This window comes from Lepus europaeus, chromosome 7, assembly GCF_033115175.1.
Source record: "Lepus europaeus isolate LE1 chromosome 7, mLepTim1.pri, whole genome shotgun sequence".
NCBI classification, from domain to species: domain Eukaryota; kingdom Metazoa; phylum Chordata; class Mammalia; order Lagomorpha; family Leporidae; genus Lepus; species Lepus europaeus.
The window spans coordinates 34602369-34628301 of NC_084833.1; the positions used below are offsets into that span (position 1 = coordinate 34602369).

Here is a 25933-nt window from a genome sequence, read left to right on the forward strand (position 1 = left end):
TATTTGGAAATCATATGAGATTAACTCCTAAAATACAAGAAAAAAATTCATACATAGCCCAACTTAAACATAGGCAAAAATGACAAACATTTTTCCAAAGACGACATATAAATGACTAACAGGTATATGAAAGGGTGATAATCATTTATCATCATACTCCTCAAAAAATGGAATTACAAGATGTTATAGCATTCCCACTTCTTAATATTTATATAACGAGTCACTGTGCACTTACTCCTCATGTAGGATCTCTGTCCTTAATGTGCTGTACATTGTGATTTAATGCTATAACTAGTACTCAAACAGTATTTTTCACTTTGTGTTTCTATGTGGGTACAAACTGTTGAAATCTTTACTTAATATATACTAAATAGATCTTCTGTATATAAAGAGAATTGAAAATGAATTATGATGTGAATGGTAGGGGAGAGGGAGCAGGAGAGGGGAAGGTTGTGGGTGGGATGGAAGTTGGGGGGGGAGCCATTGTAATCCATAAGGTGTACTTTGGAAATTTATATTCATTAAATAAAAGTTTAAAAAAATTATATAATGGAGTTTAAACCACAATCTCAAAGAGATACCTATATTTTCATGCCACAGCAGGATTATACACAATAGCCAAGATAAAAAAGCCGCTGAAATCTCCATCAATGGATGGATGGACAGAGAAAGTGTGGCATAGGTATACATAATGGGATACTATTCAGCCTTAAAAAGAATTAATATTGTCATTGTGACAATACAAATGGACTTGGATAACCTGTGAAGTCAGCCAAACACAGAAAGAAAAACACCATGTGATTTCAGTTATATGTGGAATCTAAAATATTCCTATTGATAGAAGCAGAATGTCACGGTGGAAGGATGGGGGAAGATGTGGGAAACCACCTTAGGATATTAAAATTTTTGACTAATTTTTTCCAGCACCCCACATTCTTCAAGGAATGGTTGCAGGGTCATTGTCCTCCCTGCCGAGCTCTAGGCAACCCCCTCAGTGCCTCCACGGATGGCTGTGATGCAAGCAGGGGCGTGGCTGGCAGCAAGGAGAAGGGAGCCACTCCACACTCTGTTCTAGTCCTCAGGCTGGGGCTGTGCTCACGCCCACTTCTGTTTGTGCTTTTCCCTCTGTTCCTTGCACTTCCATGCTCTCTGGTCCTTCTCTACCCTCTGTCCTTGAGTCCACCACCTTGAAGTGGCTCTGACTCCAGCTGACTGGAGCACCTGTGACCCACACCTTTTTTGGCTACAACATAGGTGACTTGGCATGTCTCCCAGCCAAGCCCTGACTTCTTGAAGAGACTTCGCAGCTGTGCCACTTTCTCTCGCTCTGAGATTTCCACAGCTTGTGCCTTCTTAGTCTGTTCCAGCTTCTTCAGCATCCTCCGTTTCCAGCCTTGGCCTCAGCCACTTTCTTGATGGGATGTGCCTTGATCTCCCTCCAGCGTTTCCAGTAATGCTCCACTTCCTTCTTGTCAATAGGCAACTGCTGGATCCGGTGTTGTTTCTCCTCCTGCATAAGCCACCCTGGAAGACCCCCTTCATCCTCGTTAAAGGCATACCGGTTGAAGGAGTTATCTATGAGGTCTCGCTTGGCCTTTGTGGAATAGGTGATCACTGCACCTGGAGCCAGGCAGGCCTTCAGGGTCCAGTATCCGATGTTTCGCTGGGTCCTCGATAGGCACCACCTCAAGCCCAGCATCATCTGACTTCAGGCCCCAGCTTCACTTACCATGGGACGGTTCCCAACTCTCTTCATCCTCACTGCTACTGCTATCACTGTCTCCTGCCAGGGGCAGCCAGTGGAGCCTTCCTCACTTCAGAGGCCTTGTCCTGGCACCAACACTGTCCTTCAGTCTTCAAATTGGAAGGTGCTGGTGGTGGTGGTGGCTGCTGCTGCCCCTTCCGACGGCTCTCGTATCACAGCTGAACATGACCAGTCTGCGGGGCATCATCGGCATCAGCCTTGACCCCACTGAAGCCATCCTTTGAGAACCACAGGTTAGCCTGTTCTTCCTGCAGTACTGTCTTCTCCTCCAGTGATACCAGCAGCAGATTCTCTTCTCCTTTATTTTCTGCTACTTCAGCACACTGCACACGCTTTTGTTCCTTGAGACCCAGAGGTCCCTGACTCCAGCCAGCTCCTCTGGATCCAGGTCCAGAGTTGCATCCTCCTCTTCCTCATCTGATACATAGATGTCATCCCTTGGCAGGCCAGACAGAAGAGTGTCTGCAGTGCTCATGTCCCCCTGTGTTACTTCCTCTAACAACTGGTGGCCCCGGATGGTAGGCAGTGAGAACATGCCAGCCTCCCCGTCATCTGCAATGGAAACCCCAGGCAGATCCATCTTCAGCTCCACTCGCCCCTGTTGCTTTCTCTGCTTCTTTAATTCTGCCACCCCCTGGGCTTTCATCTCTGCCAGGGTCCGATTGAATTGCTCCTCCCCCTCCTCTTTTTAGGGCTGCCTTGTGATCCCAGCTGCTGACTCCTCCTCATCAGCAGCACCTTCTTCCTCTCCTGAGCTGAGGCTGACGTCCAGTGCCTTTGCTTGCACTTTCAGATTCTTGGCTACATATTGCCAAAGCCTTGTTCGCCAGTTCAGGAGGGACCTGAGTTCCTTGTTCCCCAGCACCCTGATGTCTTGACAGCATTCCCGTATGTCCTCAGTGGTAGCCAGATGCTGAGCCATTTTTTTTTTTTAATCATCTAGCGAGATCTCACTGGCTTTGGAGAAGAAATCAGCCACCTCAGGTGCGGTGATAGAGTGAGGTGGCCCTCAGCATAGCCTTCAGTAACCCAGTAACAGTTTTAGCCTGAGCTTCAACCTCCTTGAAGGCAAATTTAGGGTCGAAGAATTTACTGCCAGCCTTGTCAGGAGCCAGGAATCCTTGGTATACAACAAAGATCTCTGCAAATTCATAGCGAGAGGCATGGGGCTTGGTAGCCTGGGAATGGCAGAACGGCTGCTGGAAGAGCCACAGCAGAGGCTGAGAGTCACAGGAACGGAAGACCTTTGTGATGAAGTAGCCACCGCGGGCCAGAAAATCACAAGCCAGACGCGGAGCCATCAGTGTCAAGTGGGCTTGTGAGTAAGCATCATGAACCCAGGAGGGCCCATCATTGCGTACGACATCAACCTTCCAGGTTCAGCTCCTTTCTCAGGGCCTGCCCACAGCGTTGTGCTGTGATGTCCTCCTGCAGTGTCACCACAGTGGGGAGAGGCTTGATTGGAACCAGGTCCACTCCCGCAGTGAGACTGGATACAGGCATAAACTTGGCAGTCACCAGCAGCCATCCTCCTGGCACGGCACAGAGGTCCAGCAAGGACTGCAGGAACTGAAAGCGGCGATTCAACTGGATTAGCTTGAAAGCAGAGCAGGAATGGTAAGCTGTCTCCTTTACCAAGAGATAGCACTTGTCTCGCCAGCTCTTGCTGACTTTGCCCTTCGTGCCCACAGTGGGATGGCGGAGTGTCACTCAAGCTGAGGAGAAGCAAGTTGTTGGGAACACGTCCTCCTGGGGCACTGCATTCCGTCTACCTCGGAGCCCCGGCCGCAGCAATCACCCTCCTAGAAGGGAGCCACACGTTCTCGAGGAGTCAGCACCGTGTTCACCCCACTTGGAGCCACAACGTAGCAGCAAGCATACTTCCGCTTCCCACTTGCAACTCCTGCGGCCCTGGCGCCAAGTGTTCCGCCATTTCAGGAGTGGCCATAAATTTTTCTCTGCTACTTATCCCAGACATATAAGTTGAACATTGGCACAAGAAAGGCAGATTGCAAGAAATTAAAAGTTACAAGAGAACAACATTTAGAAATTCTATTCCCTCTTCACGCCTTTCCCAAGCTCCTGAACTTGAACAACTGCCCTTCCCAACATAACTCCCATTATTTAGTCTTACCTCCCCGCCAACACTTAGTTCTTTGAGAGTATTAAGAAAAAGTTTTGAGCTGGCGCTGCGGCTCAATAAGCTAATCCTCCGCCTGCAGCGCTGGCACACCCGGTTCTAGTCCTGGTCAGGGCGCTGGCTTCTGTCCCGGTTGCTCCTCTTCCAGGCCAGCTCTCTGCTATGGCCCGGGAGTGCAGTGGAGGATGGCCTAAGTCCTTGGGCCCTGCACCCCATGAGAGACCAGGAGAAGCACCTGGCTCCTGGCTTCAGATCAGTGCAGTGCACCCGCCTAAGCGCGCCAACCACAGCAGCCATTGGAGGGTAAACCAACGGAAAAAGGAAGACCATTCTCCCTGTCTCTCTCTCTCACTGTCCACTCTGCCTGTCAAAAAGAAAAAAAGAAAGAAAAAAGAAAAAAAGAAAAAGAAAGATTTTTAAGTCTAGGAAAACTGATCATGAAAAGAAGAGAATAAACAAAAAAATCCATATATTTTTTAATTTAAAAAAAGTCATTTCACTATATGTCTTGCAGATGTCAAAAGGAAGATACAGAAATTTAGGAACAATATTACATAGATATATTGGACATTTTAGATAAAATGGGATACTTGAACAGCCATATCTCTGTCAAGTAAAATAATTTGTTATCAAAACATTCCTACAGGGACCAGAGCCGTGGCTCACTTGGCTAATCCTCCGCCTGCGGCGTTGGCATCCCATATGGGTACCGGGTTCTAATCCCAGTTGCTCCTCTTCCAGTCCAGTTCTCTGCTGTGGCCTGGGAAAGCAGAAGAAGATGGCCCAACTCCTTGTGCCCATGCACCTGCTTGGGAGACCTGGAAGAAGCTCCTGGCTCCTAGCTTTGGATCAGCACAGCTCCAGACATTGCAGCCAACTGGGGAGTGAACCAGTGGATGGAGGACCTCTCTCTCTCTCTCTCTCTCTCTCTCTCTGCCTCTCCTTCTCTCTCTCTCTCTCTGTGTAACTCTTTCAAGTAAATAAATAAATCTTCAAAAAAAAAAAAAGAGAGAGACTGATTTTACTCTTTTGCTCAACATAGGACTGGAGATTTTTGGAATAGATAAATGAAAGAAAGAATAAAATTGTGTGTGAAGATGATATGAGTATTTATATAAAAATTAACAAAAATGCAAGATGTTAGATATGAGATCAGTTTTTTAAAAACAGGCTTTTTCCAGAATGGTCATATTCTGATAGTTCAACAAAATGCTGAGAATGAATGTAGAGGAAATTTGTTTGATAAATAATCTCTTTTAGAAAACATGGAATTGTCCCTATGTGAAAACACATATGAATCTTCAAGAAAGGTGACATTGTAGACATCAAGGGAATGCAAACTGTTCAAAAAGGAATGTCCCATAAATGTTACTATGGAAACACTGGAAGGCTCTACAGCATTACCCAGCATGCTGTTGGCATTGTTGTAAACAAACAAGTTAAGGGCAAGATTCTTGCCAAGAGAATTAATGTGAGTATTGGGCATATTTAAGCACTCTAAAAGCTGAGATTTTTTCCTGAAATATGTGAAGGAAAATGAACACAAAAATAAGGAAGCCATAGAAAAGTTACCTGGGTTTAACTAAAGTGCCAGCCTGCTCCGCCCAGAGAAGCCTAGTTTGTCAGAGTAAATGAAAACAAGTCTGAGCTGCTGGAACCAATTCCCCATGAATTAATGACATAAAAATGTTTTTTAAAAAAAGGATTCTCTGAACTAAAAATATTTCTCACTTAAATGGAAATGGGGTGTACTATTCCCCAAAGAAATAGTTAAAACAAAAAATTATAAAAATTAAATTATGATGTGTAACAGAAAATCATTTAAAAGAAAAATTTTAAATATGACATAAAATAGGTAAATTAAGAATTAATGTAATAAGATTAAAGACTTAGGGAAAACTAATAAAGAAACCCTAAATAAAAGAAAAGATATACCATATTCATAGATTTGTAGAATCAATAGAGTTAACGTGCTAATTTTCTCTGATCTATAGATTCACCACCATCCCTATCATAATCTTAGCAGACACTTTGATAGAATTTTATAAGCTGATACTAAAATTTATTTAGAGGAGCTGGCATTATTGTGTAGTGAGTTAAGCTGCAGCTTGCAACACGGGCATCCTATAACTGAGTGCCAGTTTGAGTCCCAGCTATGCTGCTTCTGATCCAGCTTCCTGCTAATGTTTCCCCTGGGAAACATCAGATGATGGCTCAAGTGCTTGGGCATTTACCATCCATGTATAAGATATGGATGGAGTTCCTGACCCTTGGTTTTGGTCTAATCCCAACCAACCTGTTGCCAGTATTTGAGGAATGAACCAATGAATGGAAGATTTTTCTCTCCCTCACTTCCATGTTCTGACTTTCAAATAGATAAAAATAAGCATTTCAGAAAATAATAGAGACTGTGTAATCTTGGCATATAGGCCTAAGGGCAAAGAATTAGATAAATGGAACAAAATAGAGTCTAGCAACTAGCCTGCAATGACACAGTTCATTTTTGCCAAAGCCTCCATAACAATTCAATAGAGAAAAGAAAGACTTTCATTAAGTTGTTTTTGAACAACCAGTATGTACATTAAAAAAATATACTGCAAATATTATCTCACATCATACCCAAAACTTAATTCTAGTTTAGATATAGCCATAAATCTAAAAGTAAAACTATAAAGCTTTTAGAACAAAGTATAAGAGATTATCTTGGTAACTGGAGAATTAGCAGATTTATTAGATAGGATATGTAAAACAGTATCTGTAAAAGAAAATTAGATGAATTATGTTAAATTAAAAATCATGCTTTTCCAAAGTTATTATTTAAAATAAATAGGCTACAGGTGGTGGTGTGATGCAGCAGGTTAAGCCATGGCTTGGGGTGCCTACATTTTGTATCAGAGTGTCAGTTCAAGTCTCAGCTACTCTGCTTCCATTCCAACTTCCTGATAATGCATCTTGAGAGGCAGTAGATAATGGTTCAAGTAGTTGGGTTCTTTCTACACATGTGGGAGGCCCAGAGTGAGTTCTGGACTCATGGTTTCAGCCTGGCCAAGCCCTGGCTGGTGCAGTCATCTGGGGAGTGAACCAGCACATGGAAGGTATGCCTCTGTCACTCTATTATTCAGGTAGATGAAATAAACATTAAAATAAAATTAAAAAGTCAGATTTGAAGAATATATTCATGAAACACATATTCTGAATATATAAAGAACTTCCACAGCCACTCAACAATAAAAGATAACCCAAATTAAAAATTGGGGAAAATTGTTTAACAGACTATTCAAAAAATGGAGCTCATAAAAAAGGTATTCAATATCACTAGTCCTTACAGACATGCAAATTCAAATCAAAATGAAATGCCACACCACGCCTATTAGATTTGCAAATTTTAAAAACCATGACAGTATCAAATATTTGCTAGGCTGTGATAGAGTTGAAACTTTTATACATTGCTGGTGAGAATGCAAAACTGCCTGAATACCTTGGGGAAAGTTCCAGCAATTTATTACCAAGTCAAACATGTATCTACCTTTGACCCACTAATTCCATTTCTATTTATTTATCTAAGAGAAGTGAAAACCCATGACCTCAAAAGATATAAGTAAGAATATTCACAAAAGACATATCCATAATATACAAAATGGAAAACAACCCAAATAAGTCTCTATATATCTTTAAAATGCAATACAAAAAAGTGAATTATTAATATGCACAGCAATGTCTGAATAAAGAAAGTCAGAAGTAAGTGCCTATGTTGTACATTACATTACATTTACATGCTATAATATTTTTATATTCCCTTACATTTTAGAATAGACAAAACTAATACAAGAGTTTAGAAAGTATGAGAGATATGGTTGCTTCAGGGGTTGGGTAAGGATTGACTGGGAAGATAAGGAGGGAATTGTTTTAGAAGATTAAAATAGTCTATATAAGTATTTTGATACAAATGTGATTACTCAGGGACAACCACTTATTACTCAAAATTGTATGGCTAAGATGTACATTTAAATATATTAAATTTTATAATAAAAATTACATTTTACTTGGGAAATTGATAGAAGTGTACATGTTGGGGCTGACGCTGTGGTACAGCAGGTTAACACCCTGACTTGAAGAGCCAGCATCCCATATGAGAGCTGGTTCAAGACCCAGCTGCTCCACTTCCAATGCAGCTCTCTGCTATGGCCTGGGAAAGCAGTAGAAGATAGCCCAAGTCCTTGGGCCCCTGCACCCACGTGGAAGACCCAGAAGGTCCTGGCTCCCTTCTTCGGATTAACACAACTCTGGCCGTTGCGGCCAGTTGGGGAGTGAACCATCGGATGGAAGACCTCTCTCTCTCTCTCTCTCTGCTTCTCCTCTCTCTGTGTAACTCTGACTTTCAAATAAATAAATAAATCTTTTAAAAAAATGAAGTATACATGTTAATAAAAATGACAGGATATTGATAATGGTTGAAGCTGGGTATTGGTAACATGAGAGTACTTTATACTTTTCTATTTACTTAGGATATGTTAAAAATTCTCCAAAACAAAAATATATTTCACAGGACCAGCATTGTGGCACAGTGGATAAGCTGTCAGCTGGGATGTCGCCATCCCATTTTTGATCCAGCTCCTTGCTAATATCCTGGGAAAAACAGTGGAAGATGGCCCAAGTGCTTGGGTCCCTGAGCCCATGTGGGAGACCCAGAAGAAGCTCCTGGCTCCTAGCTTCTGCCTGGCCCAGCTGCAATCATTGTGGTCACCTGGGGAATGAACTAGCAGATAAAAGATTTCTCTCTCTCTCTCTTCCCCCCTCCCTCTCTCTCCCTGTAACTATCAAATAAATAAATAAATATTTTAGAAGTATTTTCATACAATCAACATTATTTATAACTTATCTAATTCATGTTTTTACCCTTGATCCATACTGAAAACACACAATTTATATGAATAATGTTTGGGGCTTCCTTTGGCATTTCAAGATCCCATTCATAAGAATTACTCTAGGCCGGTGCCGCGCCTCAATAGGCTAATCCTCCGCCTGTGGCGCCAGAGCACCCCAGGTTTTAGTTCTGGTCGGGGCACCGGATTCTGTCCTGGTTGCTCCTCTTCCAGTCCAGCTTTCTGCTGTGGCCCGGGAGTGCAGTGGAGGATGGCCCAAGTGCTTGGGCCCTGCACCCGCATGGGAGACCAGGAGAAGCACCTGGCTCCTGGCTTCAGATCAGCGAGATGCGCTGGCCGCAGCAGCCATTGGAGGGTGAACCAACGGCAAAAAAAGGAAGACCTTTCTCTCTCTCTCCCTCTCACTATCCACTCTGCCTGTCAAAAAAAAAAAAAATACTCTATAATGATATCTGCATAAGAGAAATTGCTTTTATACAACCATAGTTTATGATAGGCTTCACAATTCAAAGATACTTTCAAATAATCAAACAAGCAAACCAACAAATAAACTTTATGACTTAAAGTATATGATGGCAAAACTATTAAGATTTTACATTAGAGGTCACAGTTTATAAGAATAGATCGTAGAATTCAGCATCACTACAATGCATGAATAAAGCTAGATCAGAAAATTAAAAGTTTCAGTATCAATCAAATTGTCAGTCTAGTAGGAAAAGTAACTCACTGTGAGTATTTAAAACAGGATGACTTTAAGGCAAGACGTTGATGATACAAGTGACAGAGGAGCAGAAGAGCCAAAGAAAGAATATTGAGGTAAAGCAGGCACTTACAGCGACCAGAAATGTCTGTCATCCCTCTGCAGGAGAGACAAAGGGAAAAGGGCCCATAAACAGAGCCTGGGTGCTAATGTCTCTTTTTGGAAGTTTTATCCATAAAGGATTTATCCAGTGCAAGCTGAAGACAGGAGCAGAAGCAGCTGTTCTGGAAATGCTGCTCAGATGGAGAGGTCTGGGTGTAAAACCCTCTGATTTGTCCCTCTCCCCACCCTCCCATCTCCAGCTAGTGGCTCCCATTGGCCAAAGCTAGCTGACATGGGAGCCTGGGAAACTTGAATTGCAGGGAATTTAAGAATCCTTAGATCCAAGAAGAGGATTATGTCCAGAATAAAGTAGGCAATGAAAGAAAAAAAAAGTATGTTTTGGCACAAAGCCTTATGCTCCAGTTTCTATCAACTTATTGAACTTCAGTTCTTTAGTTTCATGTTTGACATTGCACAAAGCACAGATGTTTAATGTCTGAATAACTGCTTATGGAGTATTCCATCTACATCTTTACTCCCATCAGAGGTGATTTACAACAGATCTAATGATTCTTAAACCTTAGGGACCCTGCCTTTTCCAGCCTCATGGAAGGCCCTGGGAAAGATCCTTTAAACTTTAAAACAATTGTTTCAATTATATATTCCTTTGTAAAAAGAAGACCCCAAGGGTTGTAAGCTTCTTGTCCCATAAAACCTGAATTCAACCTTTTCTTAACCACTTCACATCCTCTCATTATATCTAAGTTAATACTTTCCCCAAATTTCCTCCCTTAATGCCTACTTCATCAAGTGAAACCAGGATCCTGGATCAGAAGATTTGGATAGATTTGAATTCCACCTAGCAAGGAGTGAAAAGAATTATTTTCCCTCTGGAAACTTTCTTTCCAATAGGAACCACAGACTCAAATTCTTCCGGGGGTGGAGGGAAGGGGGTGGCAGCTCTATGGCGTAACCAGTAAAGCTGTTGCCTGCAGTGCCGGCAAGACATCCATATGGGTGCCAGTTCCAGTCTTGGCTGCTCCACTTTCAATCCAGCTCTCTGCTATGGCCTGGGAAAGCAGTAGGAGATGGCCCAAGTCCTTGGGCCCCTGCACCTGCATGGGAAGACCTGGAGGAAGCTCCTGGCTCCTGGCTTCGGATCGGTGCAGCTCCAGCCATTGGAGCCAATTGGGGAGTGAACCAGAAGATGGAAGGTCTTTCTCTCTCTGCCTCTCCTTCTCTCTGTGTGTAACTCTTACTTTCAAATAAATAAATAAATAAATCTAAAAAAAAGTTCTTCCTGGGATCCAGGCAGGTAACAAATGAAAGTAAAAGGATAGATGGTGACCAGAACAACCCTGGTGCCTTGTGCCCAAGTTGAAGTGAGAAACAGTTACTCAGAGGAGCTAGCTGTTGCATGAAATTGAGTTTACTGCCTGCAGATCTTCTTTTTTTCTTTTAAGAGAACCTGAAGATGTGATTTCTTTTCCCAAGCAAAACAATGAAGTCTTGATTTTTAAATGTTCCCTGAAAAAAATTCACTTTAATGTGCTGTTGAGCAAAACAAATCACACCCAAACAATATATTGAACCCCTGGGCTGCTGGTTTACAACACTGGTTTTATAGGAAATATGTAACCTAAGAAATTTATAACCAATCTTTGTAAGAAATCTGATTCTTTCTATTCTCAAATTCAAAAGCAAGAGAAAGAAAAAGATAAAACTACTTCAAAAAGTCTCAATCCAAATTCTGTAACAGGACTATTGTTATTTATTATAATTTAAAAATTCAATTGAATGAAATCAATTTAGTGCTAAGCACTATACAGGGATATAAAATGAGAGAGATGAATGAGGCTATTAGATATGTAACTAAATAGAATACTGGGATGATATGATAGCCCATAGGTATTGAGCTACCATGGGCCAGACACAGTGCTGGGTGCTTTCGTCAGTTACACAGTCAGTCAACAAACATTTGTTAAGCCAGGCACTGTTCTTTGTGCTGGTATAAAGCAAAAAAGAAGACAGCATCTACCTCCTAGAAAGCTCGAGTCAGAGAGAGAGAAAATAAACATGTAAACAAAAAGACATATGAGACGATTTCAAATATTCTGTGATATAATAAAGAAAATAGGATAATATGGTAGAGAGAGTTGATCAGAGGAGACAAGGATTGTTTAGGCTGGTCAGGGAAGTCCTCTGAGGAACTGACTTTGAAAGAAGACCTGACTTATGAGACCAAGAAAACCACGAAGTAAAATGTATGAAGTGTGTTTGAGAGGAAGGAAGAACAAGTGTTCAAGATCCCAAGAGGGCTCCAAGTTTGATAACATTGGGTGATGGGAATTAGGCAGTGTGAGTAGAGGAAGAGTAGAAGTAGATGAGCTTGGGGCATAGGCAGGACACATATGCTATGGCAGACCAGAGTCATGAATTTGGCTAATTTCCTACAATGTTCAAGGAGCCACTACTTTCAGCAGGTCCCTGGTGTGTTCTGATTTAAACATTAAGAGCACCCTGGCAGGTCAATGAAGGAGAAAGATTACTGATGTGAATGGTTGGTTGATGGTGGGATGGACTAGGGAGTGGCAGGGCTATTAGAGAGACATAGCAGATTCTGTCTTTATTTCTATTAGACTTGATGTATAGTCTGAAGCAAGACTTCAAACAGGGCTATCTTGGTTTGGAGCTACCAGCAGTTGGACAGGCTGAAACCATTGGCACCACCTCAATTACATCATCTGCTGAGCAATCACCACCAACCACCACATTCATGCCAGCAACATTCCCAAGCCTCATCACTCTCTGTCATAGCTGTGGCTGCAATAGACCCCAAGGTCATTTACAGAGTCGATAAGTAAAGTGTTTCTCTTTATTGAGTGGTGTGGAAGTAGTTCAACATTGTTAACAACTGGGACAGCCATACCAGGTTCCACCAGATGAATGTAATTCCTGGGCTAAGAGTCTGAAACTTATCCTTTTTGACATAGAACACTGGTGAAAATTTCTGGCCAGGGGAATGAAGGAATTAGTCGGGTTTCCAGAAGGTTCAGTGTGCAGAATAAATTAGAGTTGAGGGAGAAACTGGAAGCAAAGAGATCAATTAGCAGGTTATTCCAAAGCAGGCACAAGATATGATGAACAAACACAGTAACCGCCCAGAGGATTTTGCTGTGAAAGTTAGACCCTGCCTTGATAGGAGAAAGATAATGTAATCCCTTCCTCCTTTAGACTAATTTGTTGGAGCTTTGTATTGCTACTGAGGGTACCAAGTGAATGTATCACTGTCACCTACACACCCTGTGGGTAAATGCTAAAATTGCCATCCTTGTATCCTCTTGAAGGAATATACTTTAGAACTCTGATATGGAATGGGCTACATTAGGAGTGAATTGATGAGGTAACTGGGTAATTTTCAGTGACAGAATCTTCCTATGAATATTTGAATGTTGCTTAACTTGGCCGGAAGGGGACAGGAGACATTCATACCTGACGTGAGGAGCATTTAAAAATCCTTTTTAAAAACATTAAAATATACTTCTGCTTTTTTTAACTTCCAGAATAGAGCACACCTGTTTTCTGTTGTTATAACTGAACACCTGGGAAAAGAAACTTACTTCTTACATTTCTATAGGTTGAGAAGTCCAAGATGAAGAGTCCATGTTAAAGATTGTTAGCTGGTAGGGACTCTCTGTAGAGTGCTGAGGTGACACATTCAAAAGATACAACCCAACTGGCTTTTAAAACAGACCCACTCTTGAGAGAACCCATTGATCCATCCACAGATCTATTTGGGAGGGCACAGCTTTTGTGACCTAATCAACTCTTAAGGGTCCCACATCTTAAAATTTCAACATAAGTTTTGGTGGAGACATTCAAACAATAGCAGTATAACTGAAAGAGAAATAGAGATAGAGGATAAAGGTAGAGGTAGAGGTAAAGGTAGAGGTAGAGAAAGAGAAACACTATTGAAACACTGAATTTAGGTGAAGGATTTAAGGATGATCATTGAATTCTTTAACAACTTTCTGTAGTTTAAAGAAATTTCAAAATAAAAAATAGAAAAAATAATTTTATAATTTGCTAATCATTCTTCCTGGGAACTGACTGGTCATAGCTTTTGGTAGAGATAATTTTAATTAGTCATTTTGCTTTCACTTTTGAAAAGTCTCTCTATAGGTGAAATAACAAAGCGAATCCAATATCTCTAAATGAAAAAAAAAAAACTGGTTAAGTATTCCCTAATGTACAGTGACTTTTTTTGATTGTTTTAATTCTCCTGTTATTACATGGACAAAGGACTGTGGAGTTTTCAAAGGAGGAAGAGTCATCTATACTTCTCTATCATTCATTGTTACTGAGACCCAGAAAACAATTAGTGGAGACTTTGTGGTATCTATTTGTGATTTCTTTGTTTGGATTTATAGTAATTTTGAAAGCAACTACTGTGTCGAACAAATGTGGTATAATATTTAAGAAAGTCAGAGGAAATTTTAAATTCTATTTATTTTTCAATCCATCACCAAAATGCAATCATAAAGATTTTCAAATTTTCACACCTTTTATAAACTTGAACAAATCCAGTTATTGTTAAAAGTCCAAAAATATCATTTTTGTGGTTTACCCACATCTTAAAGTATTTTGTTGAAAAATACAGAATCAACATTTTGTAGATAAAGACAATCAAATGTTGACAATTTTATATGATTCACGTATTTCTTACAATGTTGATATCAGATAATATATGATTCATGTTGCATATTATACATTATTTTCTTTTTTTATACATTATTTTCTCCATGAAGAAAGCTCATAGCTTACAGAAACATAAAGAATTACTGTTTATAGAACCTCAGAGCATGTGCCCAGAGCAGTTTCTATGTAAACTCCCACATAACCTTAAAAATGACCTATTTGACATGTAGCTTCCAACTAATTATTTTGTTTCAATATTTTTAGACAAGAGGTATTGGAAGAACAGAAAACTTTTTATTTTTTTGAGATAACATAGTTTAAATTTACATTTTAGTCAAAGGCTTAATGATCCGATAAACTATTCTACAAATTTAAGATCATAGTTCAGTAGGAATATGAGCAAAGGTTATAAATAATAATCAAATAAAGAGATGTCAATTTCACTAGCATATATTAAATTTTAAAATGATCACAGATCATTAAAACTATAATAGCATTTTATTCTTAGCAATTTGTTTAAGAAAAATATAAAACAAAGTTCAAAAAAACTATAGTTACAGCAATACTGATACACCCAGGTGTATTGATTTTTTTTTTTAATTTTAGCTCCCACAAATAAGAGACAACATGTCGTATATCATGTGTATGTGTTTGTCTCCCTTTCTCTCTCTCTCTCTCTCTCTCTCTCTCTATATATATATATATATATATACACACACACACACACACATCCATTTCTTTATCCATTCATCTGTTGATGGACACCTTAATTGATTCCATATTTTGGCTATGTTGAAGAGTACTGCTATAAACATGGTGGTATACATATTTCTTTGACACAATGTGTTCATGTCTTTTGGGTACATACAGCCAACTGATTTTTTAAAAATATTTTATTTATTTATTTGAGAGGTAGAGTTACAGACAGTGAGAGGGAGAGACAGAGAGAAAGGTCTTCCATCCACTGGTTCACTCCCCAAATCGCCGCAATAGCCAGAGCTGGCTGATCTGAAGCCAGGAGCCAGAATTCTTCCAGGTCTCCCACACAGGTGCAGGGGCCCAAGCACCTGGGCTATCCTCTACTGCTTTCCCAGGCCATAGCAGAGAGCTGGATCAGAAGAGGAGCAGCTGGGACTAGAACTGGTGTCCATATGGGATGCAGGTGCCCCAGGTGGAGGATTAACCTATTTCACCACAGTGTCAGCCCCTCCAACTAATTTTTGACATAAGAGCACAGACCACACACCGGAGAAAGGATAGTCTCTTCAATAAATGGTGCTGGCAAAACTGGAGGTACATATGTAGAAGAATGAAGTCAGAGTTCACCTCTCACCATATACAAAAATTAATTCAAGGTTGATTAAAGACCTAAATTTAAGACCTGAGACTATGAAATGTCTTGAAGAAAATGTAAGGGAAGCACTTTAAGACATTGGTGCAGGTGACAACTTCTTGGATAAGATCCCCAAACCATAGGCAACAAAAGCAAAACTAGACAAATGAGATAACATCCAACTCAGAAGCTTCCACACATCCAAGGAAACAATCAGTGGAGTGCAGAGACAGTAAACAGAATGTGAAAAAAAAATATTTCCAAGCTTTGTATCCGACAAAGGACTAATATCCAGAATATATCAGCAACTCAAAAAATTCAACAATATAAAAACAACCAATCCAGTTAAAAAATGGGCAAAGGACTTCAACAGTTCTCAAAATAAGAAATATAAATGACAAATATATAAAAAAAAAAATTCAGCATCGCTAGCTGTCATGGAAATGCAAAACAACACCAAAATGAAATATCAACTCATCCTTGTCAGAATGATTATTTTCCAAAACACAGAGGGTAACAAGTGTTGGGGAGAATGTGGAGAAAGGGGAACTCTTACACAGTGTTGGTGGGAATGTAAATTAGTGCAGCCACTGTGGAAAACAGTATGAGATTTCTTTAAAAATTAGAACTAGATTTGCCGTATGATCTAGCAATCCCACCAGTGGATATATACCCAAAAGACACGAATTCATTGTATCAAAGAAACTATTGATTAAAGTTAGCTGCAATATTTTCTGTATTATCTTGCTAACCTGAAAAAATTCTAAAACTATTTGATTACCTTTAAGTAGATCCCTGATTGCTATTGCCAGAGTGTGTTACTTCTTTAGTTGTCAAATGGAAACCTCACTAAAAGGTTGAAAGTTCACAGAGCAGTAATAATCTATTGGGAAACCTATATCTTTTCATTTCATTTTTTCCCCTGAATTACAGCTTCCGATAACCTCTGACAAGTGAAAAACCACCCATTGAATTCTTTTACTCTTTTTAACAGGTGGATATTTTCAATTTAGCATGTATCATACTTAAATGCCAAACTCTGAACATACCGCATGATGCAATAGAGCATAGATTATCCAAACTGCTCTGGTAAGTGCTATAAAAGAAAAAGTCTGTGAGTAATTCTCATAATTTGGCCCACTTACAACACTGGAATCTTCTCCTTGACATAGAAAATGTATTTTCTCCATCAAATGATTAGTGTTTCCCTTAGTTATTTCTCATTAATATCCAAGAATTGTAGTTTTTCTATCAGCAGCAAGTTATATAGATTTTCTTTTGGAATAAAATTCTGTTAACAGACCAAGAAATATTGTAGCTTTAGTACAACATAGCTAGTCTTTCTTTACCACTTCAAAACTGTACAGGCAAGATAAAGAAGCAACTAGGATCAAGGTTTGTTTACCTATGGAATTCACATCATAATTTGTATCTCAGGTGCTTCAAAATTCACTATTCTGATCAATAAAGTTTTTGTTTGTTTGTTTTGGGAGAACATGCACACACTTCCTAGTCTTACTTAAGAATTCCTAAGTTGCAGAAAAGAAAAGGAACTGAAGAAAAAGTAATCTAGAGAAGGAGGGATATAAAGAAGCAGGAGTATTGTGAAAGAGGCAACAGAAGACTCAGGTGAGGCTAGGGAAGCTGCCAGCGAAATCCATAGGTCCAAATTACACCCGTAAGCGCTGACCAGAACTAACACAAGTAGCACAAGATAGTCCATGAGAGATTTGGATGCTGAGGTGGCACAGCTGGGGTCCAAATGCTGGCTGAGTTGGGTGATCTTAGTTGTTTGCTCTCTGGACCCCTGTTTACTTGATTAAATGGATATAAAAATAGCATGTATGAGGTTGAGTTAAGAAAATTGAATGTGACCTTGCAAGCAAAGTGCTTAGATCCTGGTTGTGATTAATTGCTAACTAATGTTAACTTTGAAAAGGATAGCCATATCCTAGGACTTTCTTTTGTAGCCTTCACAGCAGAACTCCCCCCAAATATGCAAACAAATTGTGATCTTTGGCCACAGCTTTGGGAAAGAACCCTGAAGAATGGTAAAGAATCAGATAAAACCAATCTAATGAGCTAATGGGACCACATATCAGTGGAGCAGCAGTTACAATTTCATTGTATGTACCTGCAGCATGCACTCTGCTGTAGTAGCAATAGAAGGAAGGCAAGTTTCAGAGTCAGTAGAATCAGGTTCTTCTATTAGGTGTGTGATGTTGAACAATTCATCTAATTTTTCCAAGGCTCGTTTTACAATTGGAGTAGCATCCCCCTTGCAAGACTGTTATAGAATAGGCAATAATAACCTGGATAATACTAAGTATACCATAGGTACTCAACAAATGGCAACTCATTATTTTTAAGGGAGGGAGGTAAGCAATTTCATGCAGTCAGAGCAGAACATCAGAAACATTAACGTATAGCATAATCAATTCAACAAACCTTAGAAAGCCTTTGGCATAAAGTAATGTTTTTAATTTACTCAAAGTTTCTTTGTGCCACCTGCATTTTCTTTTTTGTCTTAGAAATTTAAACTTTCACAACTCCAAGAAAGTTGAAATTGAGTTCAAATGAGAGTTTTTAAATTCTACCCCCAACAACCCCTGTGGTCCTCATTATTGAGCCTTTACTTACACATTCTACACTCAGGTCTTACCACAGAACTGACTCAGGCCCCTCAGTGCTCAGAGAATGTTAGAATTCATTATCTTAAAGAACAAAAGCAGGGGGCCAGCTCTGTGGCACAGCAGGTTAAAGCCTCAGCCTGCAGCGCCCACATCCCATATGGGTGGTGGTTCGAGTCTTGGGTGGTCCACTTTCAATGGTCCACTTTTGATCCAGCTCTCTGTTAATGCTCTTTGAAAAGCAGCAGAGGATGGCCCAGTTCCTTGTGCCTCCACACCCATGTAAGAGACCTAGAGGAAGCTCCTGGCTTCTGGCTTCAGATCGACTCAGCTCTGGCCATTGCAGCCATTTTGGGAGTAAACCAGCGGATGGAAGACCTCCCTCTATCTCTGTGTCTCTCTTTGTAACTCTGCCTTTCAAATAAATAAAATAAATCTTTAAAAGAAAAGTAACAATTGAGTTTCAGGGAGGTGAAGGAAGCTGCCTGTAAAGCTGGCCATATATGTTACTAGCATTTATGCCAATACTAAGGTAGGTACTTAACAAACATCAACTTACTGCATTCTGGAACTATTCTTAGAGGCAAATATTATCATTATTTTTTATTTATAGATAAGAATTTATAGATATACCTGCATTATCCAATGAGTAGCCACTAGCCACATGTGACTAGTTATGTATTAATGCAATTTATCTTAATGTAAATGCAGCTCAAAATTCTGTCCCTCTATTACACAGACCAAAATTGAAGTATTAAATAGAACAACTGTATTATTCTGCTCAAATTATAGAATCTAGAACATCATTTTGAAAAATTTTGCTCACATTGCCCTAAGAGTTTAAGTATTCATCCAAGTTCTCACAGCTAACGCAAGGTAGAGCCATGATTTAAATCTCAGGACATGGTTTCTCAACTTGGCCTCTTACCACAGCCAAAACCAAGATGTCCTCACTTCTACACCAAGGTTCTTTCCACTGTCCACAATTTCTTCTCAAATATGTATATATACCTATATTATATATACATATACATATATATATTTATATACCCCCATACACATATATATAACTCCCTTTGTGAATTATTCATGAAACAACAATTTTCCAAACTGTGCATTCATGTATTACTTCATGATTTTAACAATACACATAAAGATTATACCACCACTCACTTAATTTTACAGATTTACTCATTTAAATTTAAATTTTTATTTAAAATTTTATAGTACGGTAATGACTATCATCTCTATTACTTACCTTATAAAAATTTTATGAAAATAAATACAATGAAAGCAAAATATTTTATAACGCTGTAACCAGAAACTAAGAGATTTTCATTATTATCCAGGTATATTGGTGCGTTCTATGGGGGCTAAATATAGACTAATGTCAAACAGATACATTTACTTGTCCCATATCCAATCATTGAAAAAGAATTGAATGCATCTCTCAATGAGATATGGTGGCATTCATTACTATTTTTGTAGAACCATTTGAAATTTCTCTGTTGTCACCAAAGTTTTGGGAACAGTAAAATGATCAGCAAGACCAGAACCGCAGGAAGCCTTGGGAAGTATAGCTAAATAACTTTGGTGGGTCTCAATGTGGAGAGTTTTGATGCTAGATTAATATACACAGAGAAATCAAATCAGTCTAAAGCAGTAGCTTCAACTTTTGCGGAGAAAGGTCAGAGTGGGAGATGATAGTTTTATTTTTTTATTTAATTTATCTGAAAGGTAGAGTGACAGAGAAATAAGTAAATCTCTCTCTCTCTCTCTCTCTCTCTCTCTGTCTCTCTCAGAGATCTTCCATCCAATGATTCATTCCCTGAATAACCAGGGCTGGGCAAGGATGAAGCCAGGAACCTAAAACTGTATCTGGTTCTCTCACGTGGTGGCAGGAGCCCAAGCCATTGAGCTATCTTCCTCTGCCTTCCTAGGCCCATCAGTAGGGAGCTGGATCAGAAGTGGAGCATCAGCGCTTTGGGAGGGGATGCTGGCATTGCAGATGGGAGCTTAAATACTGGTCCATGATGATGACCTATTTTCATACCCTCAGGGAAATGAAGAGCAATGGTGAAGTGGATATCATTCTAGAACCAGTATATTCTAGAATTTATTAACTTTGAGTTGAAATCTAGTCTTTCTGGTAATATTCCAATATCCCTTCACTATCCAAATCTCCATAACTTGGCCTAACAAAGTCCAGGCTTCTAAAGAATCTCATTTTCTGAATATTTTTTTAAAGTTCTTCAGAGGTCTTGTGTGTCACCCTCTGCCCTACTAAACCCAAGTCTGGATCCTTGGCTCAAGGCTAGTTGTAGGAACAAAACACAGCTACTGCTGATTGCAGGCTGGATGTGTGGAAATCCAATGGCATAGCCTTTGCATTTTCATGACTGGTGCCTTACACATGGGCATACAGTGACTCAAATTAGCATAACTCTTTTAAGTCAGGGGACACAAAAGTAAGTAGGTATACACACACACACACACACAGGTGCCTCATATCCCAGCAGGGTGACTGGTTTGTCATGTTTCCCAGTATGTGTCATCATTCTCATCTGATTCACGAGCCGTGGTGCCAGCTTTGGCTTTCTGTAGCAGACTCCTTTGCCTAAATGCCTCCCCTTTCCTAGACATACTGTCTACAGAAGCAATTCTTTGCCTCCAGTGTTGTAGCACTGCTCTTTCCTACCTCAGGATCTTTGCACCTGTTAAACCTTCTTCCATCAGCAGTACGCTTCCGACTCTGCCTTGCTAAACTTTAATCTTCAGATCATTGAGAAGCCTTCCCTAAACTCTGATCTAAATAAGACTAGCTAGCTAGCTATTTATCTGTCATACAACTACCTATCTGTCTTCTCTGTGAAGTCCAGATTAAGAAATTCCAGAGCTACAGACAAAGTTTTGTCCTGGAACACATCCAAGCCAACATGTTCACCAGTGACTAAAGAGATAATGGTGGTGTACAGTCACTTTACTATTAGTTATTTTGCTCTTTTTATCCTTTATAAAATATTGCTTATTGATTGATTTGGAAGGCAAAAGATAGAGCTGGAGACAGACAGATAAGAGAGACCAAGAGACATCTCTCATCTGCCAGTCCACTCCCCAAATACCTTCAATAGCCAGAGTTCCACCAGGCCAAAGCCAGGAAGTGGGAACTCAGTCTAGGTATTCCACTTGGGTGGCAGGGATCCAAGAATTTGAGCTATATCAAACTTCCTCCCAGGGTGCACATCAGCATGAAGATAGAGTCAGGAACCAGAGCTGATAATTGAACCCAGACATTCCGGTATGGGATTTAGGTGTCTTAGCCAGCATATTATCCATTAGGCCAAATGCCAGTTCCATAAACAAATACGCTTATCTTGTACTATTACAACAAGAAAATAGAATGTGTTGTATCCACATGACAGAATACATAGGCAACTCTTAGATGCATCTTGAAATCCTAGAATTATATACTAGAACTCAAACCATGGACTCCAATATGACATTCAGGCATCTCAAACATTGACTTAACTGCTGTGCCAAATGCTCATCCTTGTTTCTCCTTGTTTGTTCTCTTGTGCTTACTTTGCTTGTGTTTAATTTTGCAATGCTTTATGAGTACTGTTGATCTCATAATGTCCAGTAAATGTACCAACAGAGAGAATGATGAAAACTAGTCAGTGATACAAGACAGTGACAGAAACAAAGCAAAACTTAACATTTTTTATGAGTCCTAACATTTTTTCTATCTATACGTTCATCATTTGTATGGAATTAAATTGGCCTTTATAACAAAAAGACCTTTGAATAGTCTGTAAAATTAACTCATTTGCACTCAGGAGAGTTTCTGTGTGATATTTGTAGTTATTTTTCAATTCCTCCTCCCCTCCTTCCGCAATAAGCTCCTTGAGTTTAAGAATGAATTCTGTTGTAACCAACCCTTAGGTATCACAAAACTCCTCCAAGTGACTGTAATGACATCTAATACCATCTGGAGTTAAGCCAAACTTCACAAATTAGGGACATAGTTCTGCCTTTCCTTCAGATTCCCAGACCTCCTTCACTTCTGACTATCTGGATACAAATATCAAAATTCCTAATACTGCCTCAGATTAATAACTCTCCAGAACAGCTATCAAAACTCATGAATTCACTGTTTTTAACTATTACAGCTTCACTGTAGTCAGAAGCAGCCAAAGGGAGAGGCACCCAAGAATGAAACTTTTTTGCCCTTAGAATGAATGTTATCCACTCCGCACTTCAGTGTGGAACAATGCACAGAATAAACCAACCAGGAAAGCTCATCTGAGCTTCAGTGTCCAGAGTTTATATTGGGGTTTCATTGTAGAGCAATGATTGGTGAATTGCTGCCCATGTGACTCAACCTCTAGCCCTCCACCCCTCCCCAGAGGTCAGACTAATATCCAGTGACTCAAAGCCCCAAAGTCCAAATGCATGGTTACTTTTCTGGCATGGCTACTTCTCTATCTTTCTTATTTCTTAGCTGAAACTATACATAATCCCACTTTGACTCCCCTTGTTAGTAGAACTTAGTGTGATCTGAAGGGTCCACCATGAGTAACAAAGATACTCCTGTCACCACAAGACTCCAAAAGTTTAAAGGTTAGCTTCCAGGAACAAGAGACAACAGCCACATTCTTTATTATACAATGACAATTGACAGGTACAATAAATACTTGTGGAATAAGTGATCCACTGGGTAACTAGATTGAGTTAAATAAAATGGGACCCAACAGGGCAGTCCATCCCAAATTGCATTGGTTTTCAATGTGGAAAGTCAAGGCTTTGGATGGACACAGAAATCAGTTTCTCAAGAGCCCTGGTAGCTCTGCCAGCCAAGAGCTGGGTCACTGGAGACCGAACTGCCCTGCAGTCAAAGAACTGCCAAGTCAGAGCTGCAGACCCTGTTGGCTGTAAGCTGAAAAAGGCCTTCACTTGGCCCAGCTTCCAAAGCAAACACTGCTGTTGAGGGGACAGCCAAGTTGGGTCAGTAACATCGCAGGCAGAACCATAAATTTCCTTTTAGAGATGCCACCTACCTTCTATTCAGGCCAGCTCTCCTCCAGGTCAGCTAGGTAATGGAAATCAACAGAGTACGTTCCCTGAAGAGGTTCACACTTCCCTTATGATGTCTCTTCTGGTACCCCATGTGAAGAGCTAGATAGGTCTGGGCCTCATACCTGGCCAGGTCTTAACAGCCACCTGATTATTACCAAGCCCCCTTCTGTCAATTTCTATATGCCTCTCAATAAGAAAACTTTCTTGTGGTTTGGATAGCACCTTTCTTAGGTTCTCTAATAATGACTCTGTCCTTTGTTCAAACCCTGTGAATTTAATCTGTTTGTAAGATTCATTTTCTCCAGACTTGAAACAGTGAAAAATTCTAGATGGCCATGCACATGAAACTGTTATGAGTTTACTGAAGCCAAAATTTAGAATTTAGAGTCCTTGCCATTTGCTTAGGTAAGAATTCTAAGCACCAGCTCAAACGAGACATGAACATGGTAATGTTTACGACTTATTTAAAGAGTGAGAGAAATAGGCCAGGATAAGCACCTGGCTCCTGCCTTTGGATCAGCACGGTGCGCCGGTCACAGCGCGCTGGCCACGGCGGCCATTGGAGGGTGAACCAACGGCAAAGGAAGACCTTTCTCTCTGTCTCTCTCTCTCACTGTCCACTCTGCCTGTCAAAAAATAAAAATAAATAAATAAAAAATAAAGAGTGAGAGAAATACACAGGAACATGAGAGCTTTATTAAGGGAGAGTGGATCAGAAAGTACTGGGGGCTGGTGCTGTGGCACAGCAGGCCATAGCCCTGGCCTGCAGAGCTGGCATTCCATATGGGCACTGGTTTGAGTCCCTGCTTCTCCACTTCCGATCCAGCCTTCTGCTGTGGCCTGGGAAAGCAGTAGAGGATGGCCCAAGTCCTTGGAACCCTGTACCCAAGTGGGAGAACCAGAAGAGGCTCCTGGCTCCTGGCTTCGGCTCAGCTCAGCTCCGGCCATTGTGGTCATTTGGGAAGTGAATCAGCAGATGGAAGACTCTCCTGCTGGCTCTACCTCTCTCTGTAACTCTTTCAAATAAATAAAATAATAAATCATAAAAAAAAGAAAGGAAGAGTAAATGGAGAGTTCCATACCAGCCTTTTCCAAGGAGCAGGCCAGAGACTGCAAGTGAGAGAGGGCACATGAGCAAAAGGGGAGTCTGATTGACAGGTGGGTAGAAACAAGTGCGCAAGGGGGTATGGCCTCTAGCCTAATCCTATCTCCCTGATTAGTTCCATATCTGCAAACTGGTCCCCTGGAGAGACTACCTCTTGCTGGAACCATGACTTGACTGCTGTTCTCTAGTCTGCTCTTACTCAGCTTGAAGAAGCCAGAGTGGTTGATGAAGTAGGCAGGCATACAGGTTAAAGTTGTTAGATTTGTGAACCGAAAGACCACGCCTTTGCCACGCCCCTGTGTGACCTCATGCCCCTACCTGATGCCTTTGCCATGCCCCAGTGTGGCCTCATTCCCCTACCTGGCCACACCTGGGTACCCACCTGCCAATCAGGTTAATTAACCACTCCCCTTTGGAAGTCAGTTAAAAGCCGGACACGGTGTGGCCCGGGCAGCTCTTCTTTTTTTTTTTATTTTTTTTATTTTTTGACAGGTAGAGTGGACAGTGAGAGAGAGAGAGACAGAGAGAAAGGTCTTCCTTTGCCGTTGGTTCACCCCCCAATGGCCGCCACGGCCGGCTCACCACGCTGATCTGGAGGCAGGAGCCAGGTGCTTCTCCTGTTCTCCCATGGGGTGCAGGGCCCAAGCACTTGGGCCATTCTCCACTGCCTTCCCGGGCCACAGCAGAGAGCTGGACTAGAAGAGGGGCAACTGGGACAGAATCTGGCGCCCCGACCGGGACTAGAACCCAGGGTGCCAATGCCGCAGGCAGAGGATTAGCCTATTGAGCCGCGGCGCCAGCCCCCGGGCAGCTCTTCTTCCCTGGCCTCTTGTCAGGAGGGGGCTTGCTGTAGCCCTGTGCCTCCAGGGTGCATGGCCTTCGGGCCATGTGCTCTAGGCTTCCTGGCCCAGATACAGACCTAGATGCTCATCCACGTGGCTGGTTCCTGGTGCTTGGTATGAACCCCTATTCACCTCTCTCTCTTAAATAAAGCTGTCACTCTCCTATGCATCTTTCTCACTAAATAAAAGCTTAAAACGTACCATGCTGCCTTGCTTATCTGTGCCGGTATTTAGAATTCTTCTCTAAATATTAGGCAAGAACCTTCTTGGGCTTATTAATGTTGGGGATTTAGTAATAAGCCCGTGGTGAAATCGTATGGCACCCCAAATTCCAGTAGCACATGTGGCACCCCAGATAGCATTTTTGGGGAACTTTAAGGAGCCACATTTCAGTGTAAATTTTAGGGGGTCTTGTCCAATTTCAGTTGTTGTCCTGTACCCCCTAACAGAAGTTAGAGTCCATTCTCCTGCTGGAGGGAATGTGAGGAGTCAGACAGGTTAATAGGCAATTAGGTTGGTCTCATTGGAAATTGAGGGGGCAAAGTGCTTGCCTCCCCCAAAGCTATCTTTAGCAAGGTCAAACATGCCTGTCCCACTCCTTAGGAATTTCCAATTTTACTATGAGAATAGCACGAGAGTGTGATTCCCTCCTTCCAAGT

General features: G+C 40.9%; 1 pseudogene; it reads right to left on the bottom strand.

Annotated features, from left to right (window-relative positions):
• Positions 1 to 1095: 1095 nt before the first annotated feature.
• Positions 1096 to 25933, bottom strand: part of LOC133763712 (pre-rRNA 2'-O-ribose RNA methyltransferase FTSJ3-like) — a 43949-nt pseudogene continuing 19111 nt past the window's right edge.